This window comes from Suncus etruscus, chromosome 12, assembly GCF_024139225.1.
Source record: "Suncus etruscus isolate mSunEtr1 chromosome 12, mSunEtr1.pri.cur, whole genome shotgun sequence".
NCBI classification, from domain to species: domain Eukaryota; kingdom Metazoa; phylum Chordata; class Mammalia; order Eulipotyphla; family Soricidae; genus Suncus; species Suncus etruscus.
This window is the reverse complement of record NC_064859.1, coordinates 24,937,684-24,947,077: the sequence shown is the minus strand read 5'-3', so window position 1 is coordinate 24,947,077 and position 9,394 is coordinate 24,937,684. Positions and strand designations below refer to the sequence as shown.

Sequence of the window (9,394 nt, the reverse complement as noted above, 5' to 3'; positions counted from 1 at the left end):
TTTTATTTTTTTACTTGTTTTTTTTTTCCCCTTTGGCATACAGTTCTCTCTCCCTTTTTTTTTTTAATACTCTTTTTTTTTTTAATATGGAACATTTCACAAATTTGCGTGTCATCCTTGCACAGGGGCATGCTAATCTTCTCTGTATCATTCCAATTTTAGTATATGTGCTGCCGAAGCGAGCACTGGCATACAGTTCTTATCCCACTCACGAAATCAGAATGCTGTTCTCTCTTGTAATTATTTTTCTTTTACTATGAAATTGTTTTTAATATCCTTAAATATATTTTAGAAATTAAGGTTTTTGTTTGTACTGTAATTTATTAACTATCCTTTATTGGTGAACTTTGACCTCTCCCATAACTTGCTATTATAATACAGTAGTACCTGGTACATGCATATATATTTTTGTCCTTGTTTCATTATTTCTTCGTTTTGGTTCTTAGAGGTACCTTGTTTGGGTGAGATAAAGAAATGTATGTGCTGGGCCGGAAAGATAGCATGGAGGTAAGGTGTTTGCCTTTCATGCAGAAGGACGGTGGTTAGAATCCCAGTGTCCCATCTGGTGCCCCAAGCCTGCCAGAATTGATTTCTGAGCCTAGAGCCAGGAGTAACCCCCGAGCACTGCCAGGTGTGATCCAAAAACCAAAAAAACAAGTATGTGCAGGTCTTAAGGCTTATATACTTATATAGTTAGAAATATCACAACCAGCTCTCTTAGCAGTAAAGTACCGTATTTTCCAGCGTATAAGACGACTTTTGAAACAAAGAAAAGTCAACCGAAAATCGGGGGTTGTCTTACACACCGAGTATATCCCGAAAAATGTTTCAATATGCCGCTAAAGGAAAATTGTCTGAATATTGCCACAAAACGAATTTTCCAACTCAATCCTGCACCAATCACTGCAAGGCTGTTCGGACCTCCTCTCTAACTCAGTCAATCCAAGCAGGCTTTTGATGCATACAAATTAGACAATGTTCTGTACCGAACCTACGCTGTAAAAAGCCTGCTCAGATTGGCCAGAGTCAGAGAGGAAGTCTATTACAGTAGAACCTTTGAACCTTTGCTTGATGTGATTGGCTCACAGTGGTACATGAGCACAGGAACACATGCAGCACATGCAGCACAGGAACGGTCTGTCTGATACAGCGAATATAGGCCTAAACCTGTTTTAACTGCAAAATTAGGGGATTGTCTTATATGCCGGCAAATATGGTATGAGCAATACTATTTTATACTGTATACTAGTACTGACTGAGTCTGGTAATTTTTTTTAAGTATCTATTGTACTTAAAATAATGGTCTTTTTTTTTTTTGATTTGGTTTTTTGGGCCACACTCATTTGATGCTCAGGGGTTTCTCCTGGCTATGCACTCAGAAATCGCCCCTGGCTTGGGGGAAGCATATGGGACACCAGGGGATCAAACTGCGGTCCATCCTAGGCTAGCACTTGCAAGACAAATACCTTACCGCTTGTGCCATTCCTGCAGCCCCAAAGTAATGGCCTTTTGTTTGTTTTGTGTTCATACCTCCTGTGCTCAGGGCTTACTCCTGATTCTGCTCTCGTGGGGCTCAGAAAACATACATAGATCAACCAGATTGAACCCTGGTTGGCCATAAACAAACCAAGCACTCTACCTGTTATGGTATATCTCTAGCTGCAATAAATGCATCTAAAATATTTTTTATTTCTTTTTTTTTTCCTTTGGTTTTTGGGTCACACCCGGTGGCACTCAGGGGTTACTCTTGGCTCTACACTCAAGTTGCCCTTGGCAGGCGTGGGATGTCGGGATTCAAACTGTTCAAATCAGCTGCTTGTAAGGCAAACGTCCTACTGCTGAGCTATCTCTTCAGCCCCAATATTTTTTATTTCTAAGGAAAGATTAAGTGTGGTGTTTTGGTCTTTTTTTTTTTTTTGGTCTTGGTTTTAGGGCCACACCCAGTGGTGCTCAGGGGTTACTCCTGGCTCTGTTCAGAAATCATTCCTGGCAGGTTCAGGGGATCATATGGGATGCTGGGAATCAAACCCGGGTTCATCCGGGGTTAGCTGATTGCAAGGCAAATGCCCTACCACTGTGCTACCTCTGGACCCCAAATTAACATTTTAAAGGGATGTTAAACATTTGTCTGTTGCGAAATATTAATTCTAAATCTTTGGTGCATTTGTCTTTTTGTAAGCTTTATCTTACTGAAGGCAGGTTTTTGTTTTCGTTGTTCTTGTTTTTGCGGGGGCCACACCAGTGATGTTCAGAGATTACTCCTGGCTCTGCTCAAGGATAACTCTAAGAGGACTTGGGATCCATATGGAATGTTGGGGATCAAACATGTGTAAAGCAAGCACCCTACCCACTGTACTATTATCCAGTCCCAAAAATGGCTTTTATAGTGAAAGTTATAAGCAGTTCTTGTCCTATTTCTTATTAAATTTACTATTCCATTTTGTATTTGTAGCTGGGTGACATGTATTTTTTTTTTAATTATTTTTTGGATACAAATACCTAGAAAAGGGACTGGAGAGATAGTGCGGCATTAGGATATTTGCCTTGCATGCAGCAGATTCAGGACTGACAGTGGTTTGAATCCCGGCGTCCCCTAAGGCCCCCCATGCCTGCCAGGAGCGATTTCTGAGCATGGAGCCAGGAGTAACCCCTGAGCGCCACCAGGTGTAGGCCCAAAAAACAAAGTTAATCTTTCCTAAGAAATAAAATATATTTTAAAAGCAGTTATTGCAGCTGGAGAGACAGCATAACAAATAGAGTGTTTGTCTTGATTATGACCAACAGGGTTTAATCCCACACCAAAAACAAAACAAAAAAAAATACCTAGAATAAGTTCAACACCAAGAATAATCAATAATGTACTGTATATTTTTCAGATATATTCCACATGAAATACACACATGTATGTATACATCTTGTTATTCAAATAAAAGTTCTACATGCTGTGCTATATCTAGCCTGTTTACTCAGCTCTTAGCAGTATATGCAGTACATTCTTGCAAGCATTTGTCCGCTGCTTATCTAGTAGATTTAGTGTTTGAAATATGGGAAATCGTTTGTGCTTTCCTTTTTTTTTTTTTTAACACAGATAATTTTTTTGACTTTACTTACTCCCTATTGTCTTGGAGATATTTCTATACCAATATTTGTAACTACCATGAGTTTTCAAATTAAATTACCGTATTTTCCGGCGTATAAGACGACCCCCTAATTTTGCAGTTAAAACATAAGTTTAGGCCTATATTTGTTGTATCAGATAGAACGTTCCTGTGCTGCATGTGTTCCTGTGCTCATGTACCACAGTAAGCCAATCACAACAAGCAAAGGTTCAAAGGTTCTATTGTAATGGACTTTCTCTCTGACTCTGGCCAATCTGAGCAGGCTTTTTATAGTGTAGATTCGGGTCCAGAACATTGTCTAATTTGCATGCATCAAAAGCCTGCTTGGATTGGCTGAGTTAGAGAGGCGGTCAGAGCAGCCTTGCAGTGATTGGTGCAGGATCCAGCTGGAAAATTCGTTTTGTGGCAATATTCAGACAATTTTCATTTAGCAGCATATTGAAACATTTTTCGGGATATACTCGGCGTATAAGACGACCCCAGATTTTCGGTTGACTTTTTTTTGTTTCAAAAGTCGTCTTATACGCCGGAAAATACCGTGGAGTAGCTACAAAGGTTTTTTAAAAACTTCCATGATCACCATGTTAGAATCTCCATAATAGCCATCAAGAAGGGATTGATACTATTGAAGTAAAGCTTCCTATGCTGAATATATATATATATGTATGGCAGGCTTGAGGGACCATATGGGATTCAGGGATTTGAACCACTGTCCTTCTGCATGCAAGGCAAACACCCTACCTCCATGCTATCTCTCCGGCCCCTCTTATGCTGAATTTTACATTAAAAAGAACAAAATCAAAAGTGAAAGCATACAATTACATGGTTTTTGTTGTTTTTTTATTTCCTGTTTATATGGTACCAGTAATCTAACCCAGGGACGGACATGTGGAAGGCAAGTGATCTACCACTGAGCTATAACTAGTCCTTAAGATAATTAATTCATTATAATATCTGTAGTTAGGAAGTATCAGGCTTCATTTACAAGTACTGTTTTAATTTGAATTTTGAAATTTTTAAGATTTGAACATGTGAAGATTATAGAAATTTTCTTCCCAGCCATTTTTAGATACTCCTAAAGAAGCATATCTGATATATCAGAACACATAGTATTCAGTGAAGTAGAAATTAAATTACATGCTGCTCAGTGCTTACCTAGTGTTTGGTGTTTGTTTTTTTTCAAGCCACACAATCACCAATACTCCTCACTCTGTGCTCAGAAATTACTCCTGGTAGGCTTGGCATACCATATGGAGAATGCCAGGGATCAAATCCAGGTTGTCCACGTGCAAGACAATTGTGCTACCCACTGTGCTATCACTCCAGCCCAGAGCTCTCAAAAGAGACTGGGGATTGGGTCTTAGCTTTCTAAAAGATGAAATACAGATGATCTGATATCTTAGGCCTTTGTGCTTTTTTTCTAGGTTTTTTTGTTTTGCTTGGTTTTGGTTTTGGGGCCACACCCGGTGGTGCTCAGGTGTTGCTCCTGGCTATCTGCTCAGAAATAGCTCCTGGCAGGCACGGGGGACCATATGGGATGTCGGGATTCAAATCAACCACCCTCAGGTCCTGGATCGGTTGCTTGCAAGGCAAATACCCCTGTGCTTTCTCTCCGGCCCCTCTAGTTTTGTTTTTTTGTTTTTTTTTTTAACTTTTGGGTCTTCACTTGGCAGTGCTCCTAGCTTACTAGTGCTCCTAGTGCTTACTCCTAGCACTGCACTCATGGATCACTCCTGGCAGGGCACAAGGGACATTATTTAGTGACAGGGACCAATCCAGAGTCAGCTGCAATTAAGGCTAGTAAAGGTAACCACTCTCTTTTGGGTCCTTTCTAATTTTTAAACATTTTTAACCTCCAGTTCTGTTAGTTTGTCTTAATGTGCTTAAATATATGAATCATTGTTAACCATTTTCATGCTGTTCATGCATATATAACATTTAAAATTCTGATCATAAAAATTCATTCTGGGGCCATAGAGATAGCATGGAGGTAAGGCACTTTGCATGCAGAAGGACAGTGGTTTGAATCCCAGCATCCCATATGGTCCCCAAAGCTTGCCAGGAGCCATTTCTGAGCATAGAGCCAGAAGTAACCCCTGAGCGCTGCCGGGTGTGACCCTAAGAAACAGAAAACAAAAAATTCATGTTCTGCTCAAATATATGAATGTTGTCAGTCCATTTTCATGCTATCTACATATTTTTAAATTTTAAATTCTGGTCATAAAATCCATGTTCAAACATTGTAGATTTTCTAATTTGGGGATTTGTCTACTAGTGCTTAATGTCTTTGAGGCACTTGTTGCTGGAATCAAAGGTTCCACTTTGTTTTAGAATTTTAGTTCTCTTCAGAACTTGTGCTTTACTTACTTTTTTGAAGTAATGAAATTTAAAAGGGAAAGAGTGAATGCAGGGGCCGGCAAGGTGGCGCCAGAGGTAAGGTGTCTGCCTTGCAAGCGCTAGCCAAGGGAAGATCGCGGTCACGGTTCGATACCCCGGCGTCCTATATGGTTCCCCCAAGCCAGGGGCGATTTCTGAGCCCTTAGCCAGGAGTAACCCCTGAGCATCAAAACCAAAAAAAAAAAAGAGTGAATGCAGACTTCCAGAGGGAGGAAAGAGCCTCACGAAATAAAGCATAAGAAAGAGGGATGCTGGCAATTACAAAATGGAATGAACCCCCAAAAATGTACTTTTAGATTATTTAACTCATCATTATATGAAGTTACTTAAAAATAATTTCAGGTAAAACAAAACAAAACCTTGTCTTAAACTTATTGCTTTGATATCCAGCAGGTGGCAGCAAATACTCTTTGACTATGGTACTAAATTTCTAATCTCTTGGCTAGTTGATCATTTCTGCCACTGCCAGGAAACAGAAAGAATCCATTCTTTTATCTAATTTTTTGAGTGTTATATAACTTAGTGGTTTTATTTGAATTTTAGAGTAGACCTGTTTATATGTAATTGTTCGTATACTTCTGATTCAGGGTTCAATTTTTTCTTTTGTTTATAATATTTTTATTTTCTACAAAATAAATCAGGGTGGTTTACTTTCAGTCAAAATGCTTTTATAAGACTGGGTTTAAAAATAAAGAGGGCAGGAGAGATAGTACAGTGAATAGACCACTTACCTTGCATGTAGCCAAACTTGGTTTGATCTCCAGCATACCATATGATCCCAAGAGCTCTGCCAGGAGTAAGTCCTGAGCACCATGGATATAGACTTTCCAACCCCCCCCCCCAAAAAAAAAGAGAAAGGGAAATATTAAAAATAGGAAAGCATAGAAACCTAAAATTAAGATAATTTGGTACTTCAGCAGAATTCATTTCTTTATGATTTTTAAGGGGGGTTTTTTGGTTTGTTTTTACAAATAAATTCTAATTAAAATACTCTTTAAGGAGCTGGAGTACTTGTATGGCTGGTAGGGAGCTTGCCTTGCTCTCAGCTAACATAGATTGACTGCAGGACCGAATGGTTCCTGAACCCTGACAGGAGTGATCTCTAAGCTTAGAGCTAGGAGTAAGTCCTGAGCACAACTGGGTATGGCCAGACATAGAAATAGGTTTTGTTGTTGTTGTTGTTGTTTTTGTTTTGTTTTGTTTTGTTTTTTTGGTTGTTGGGTCACACTCGGCAGCGCTCAGGGGTTCCTACTGGCTTACGCTCAAAAATCGCTCCTGGCAGGCTTGGGGGACCATATGGGGTGCCAGGATTCAAACCACCGTTCTTCTGCATGCAAGGCAAACACCCTACCTTCATGCTATCTCTCTGGATCCCAAACATAGAAATTTTAAAATACTTGTGTGGGGCCAAAAAGGTGCTTGGTAGACTACTCACGTACTTTGTTTTTTGGAGCCCAGATTCCTTCCCACCACTGAATGAATGTTCCCTCGAACACTTCATAGTAACCCCCAGCACAGAGCAGTGTAGCTTAGAAGCACTGTTTGATGTTTCCCAGAATCAAAATAAACTTACACAAAAAAACTTTTGTTTTATCACATTCTTTATTTCTAACTTTTTGTGTTCTTAAAAGTCTTTACCTTTGCATAATAAATATTTTATGAAGAGTCAGTACTCCTGAGCACAGCCAGGACTAAGTAAGCAAGCCCTGGATATCATCAGGTATGGCCCCAAAATCTCAAAACCAAAATAATTTTTTGTTTATTTTTGTTTTTTGGCCACACCCAGTGACACTTAGGGGTTACTCTTGGTTAAGCGTTCAGAAATCTCTCCTAGGCTATCTCCCGCAAGGCAGACACCTTACGCCCTGCGCCACTGCAAAACCAAAATAATTTTTAAGCATAGATTTAAATTCAGTAATTCACTATTAGAACAAGAAAATGGCTCTGTTTGGTCAGGCCTTGTTTATTATGTTATTCTACTTAGGAACTTGAGTATTTTTGAAATATTTTCCTTCCCTATATTGTTTGTGATGAGTGGGGTGTCACATATTGCTCAGGCTTCACTTTTCGCAGGCCAAAGCCTGCACTCCTTTAATTATTTGCACAGTGCGTCCTATTTTTTAGCACTCAGATATGTTCTAGTTGTAAATCTCCAGAAGTCACTGCATTGACCATACAAGGTTCTGTCTGGAGTCACACTTAATGGTTTTGGAGCACAGTTTGCTCCTCTTCAGTGGTCTGCTCACACATTCCTGGCTCTGAAATTTCTTATAGTCCTGGGATCACAGATACCAGAGCACTGAGAGGCTGGAATTCTAGTGGTGGAAAGAAGGGGAGCCAGTACTTGAATCTATTTACTGTTTTTTTCACTCAGTAAAAAGAATGTTGGTTTTGGTTTTGGGGCCACACCCGGCGGTGCTCAGGGGTTACTCCTGGCTGTGTGCTCAGAAATAGCTCCTGGCAGGCACGGGGGACCACGGGGGACCATATGGGACACCGGGATTCGAACCAACCACCTTTGGTCCTGGATCAGCTGCTGGCAAGGCAAATGCCGCTGTGCTATCTCTCCGGGCCCTAAAAAGGATGTTTAAATGCTCTTGTTATAATTGTATTCATATATCTTCCCCTGCCCCCCCCCCCCGTGTTTTGTGTCTTTAGCTTGTAAATTTATTCTTTAACTTGTCTTAAGACAAGTTATCCAGAGCAAGGACAGCAGTGATGATAACATCCACAATTTATAAATCTACAACCAGATCCTCCTCCTGTTCCCTTCCCTGACTAAGGAGCTGGGCAGGAAGTCATTTCACTTCCCAGGGCCCCAATTTTCTCACAAACAAAATACAAATTTCATTGGTTTTGTGCAAGTCAGATGCCTGCAGTACATCTCTCCAACTTCTAAAAGACACTTTCCCAAAGCTTGCAATTGAATATGTCCGTGCTTTGCATAGTTCTATGTACAAAACTCAAATCACCAAGATTTTCGTTTCTACTTCGCAAAATGGGAGCTGTCAGCCTATTAACAATGTAACGGTTCAAAATAAGTTTCTATCTCTGAAAGCTCAATATAATCCCCAAATAAACTTTAAATCTCTATTCATTTATATGGCTTCATACACACTGTCTTGGAGAAAAGGTGGATGTTATTTTCTTTTTTTTTTTTTTTAAAGTTTGTTCTACAATGGGAAATACGAGAAAGGGAGAAATGGCTCAAGGGCCTGGAGCATTTGTATGGCAGGCATACAGAGAACTTTGGTTCCCCCATCCCTCCCAGCACCACTGGGGAGACTGTTAAACGCTGGAGCAGCACTGGGCAGTTTCCCTGGGAGTGGCCCTGAGACCCCTGAGCAAAACTTGGTGGGGGCGGGGGTTGCGTGTGTGTGTGTGACAGGTTCTTGGGTCAAAGGATCTCAAATTCGAGGTCATGCTGCAGGTTCGGGAAGTTTCTGAGCATTTAAGGGAGCCTTGGGGCGAGCTGTGGGAGAGCAGCTGGAAGGGGAGCAGTCATCCATGCATCGTGCGGCGGACGCTGAGCGTGGACCGCAGCCACGTGGCGCCCGAAGTCGGGAGCGCGGAGCCACGGCCCAGGGCCACCCCTTCGCTGGCTCTCCGTGCCGGGCTCTGGCAGCCGGGGCTCCCCGCGCGGTGCGCTTGCTTGCGAGGCGCGGATCCGAGAGCCGGGCCCGGGCGGGCGAGACGCGACCGACCCGATCCGATCGGGTGCCACGCCGAGCCAGCCGTGCCCTCGTCCCGCTGCGGAGACGGGTGACAGGTGCCCGGAACTTTCCCCACGGGGCCGGGCCGGTCCCGGCAACAGGTCCGAGTGACGCGGCGCCGGGAGGGGCCGGGTGGAGCCCAGCTCAGTCTCGAGACGGCCCGGG

At 41.8% G+C, this 9,394-nt stretch overlaps 1 non-coding gene across 1 annotated transcript; it reads right to left on the bottom strand.

Moving 5' to 3' along the window:
* Positions 1-80: 80 nt before the first annotated feature.
* LOC126025130 (U6 spliceosomal RNA) lies at positions 81-186 on the bottom strand. The gene has a single exon (XR_007501177.1). It is a non-coding gene; the product is annotated as a U6 spliceosomal RNA (small nuclear RNA).
* Positions 187-9,394: the final 9,208 nt, after the last annotated feature.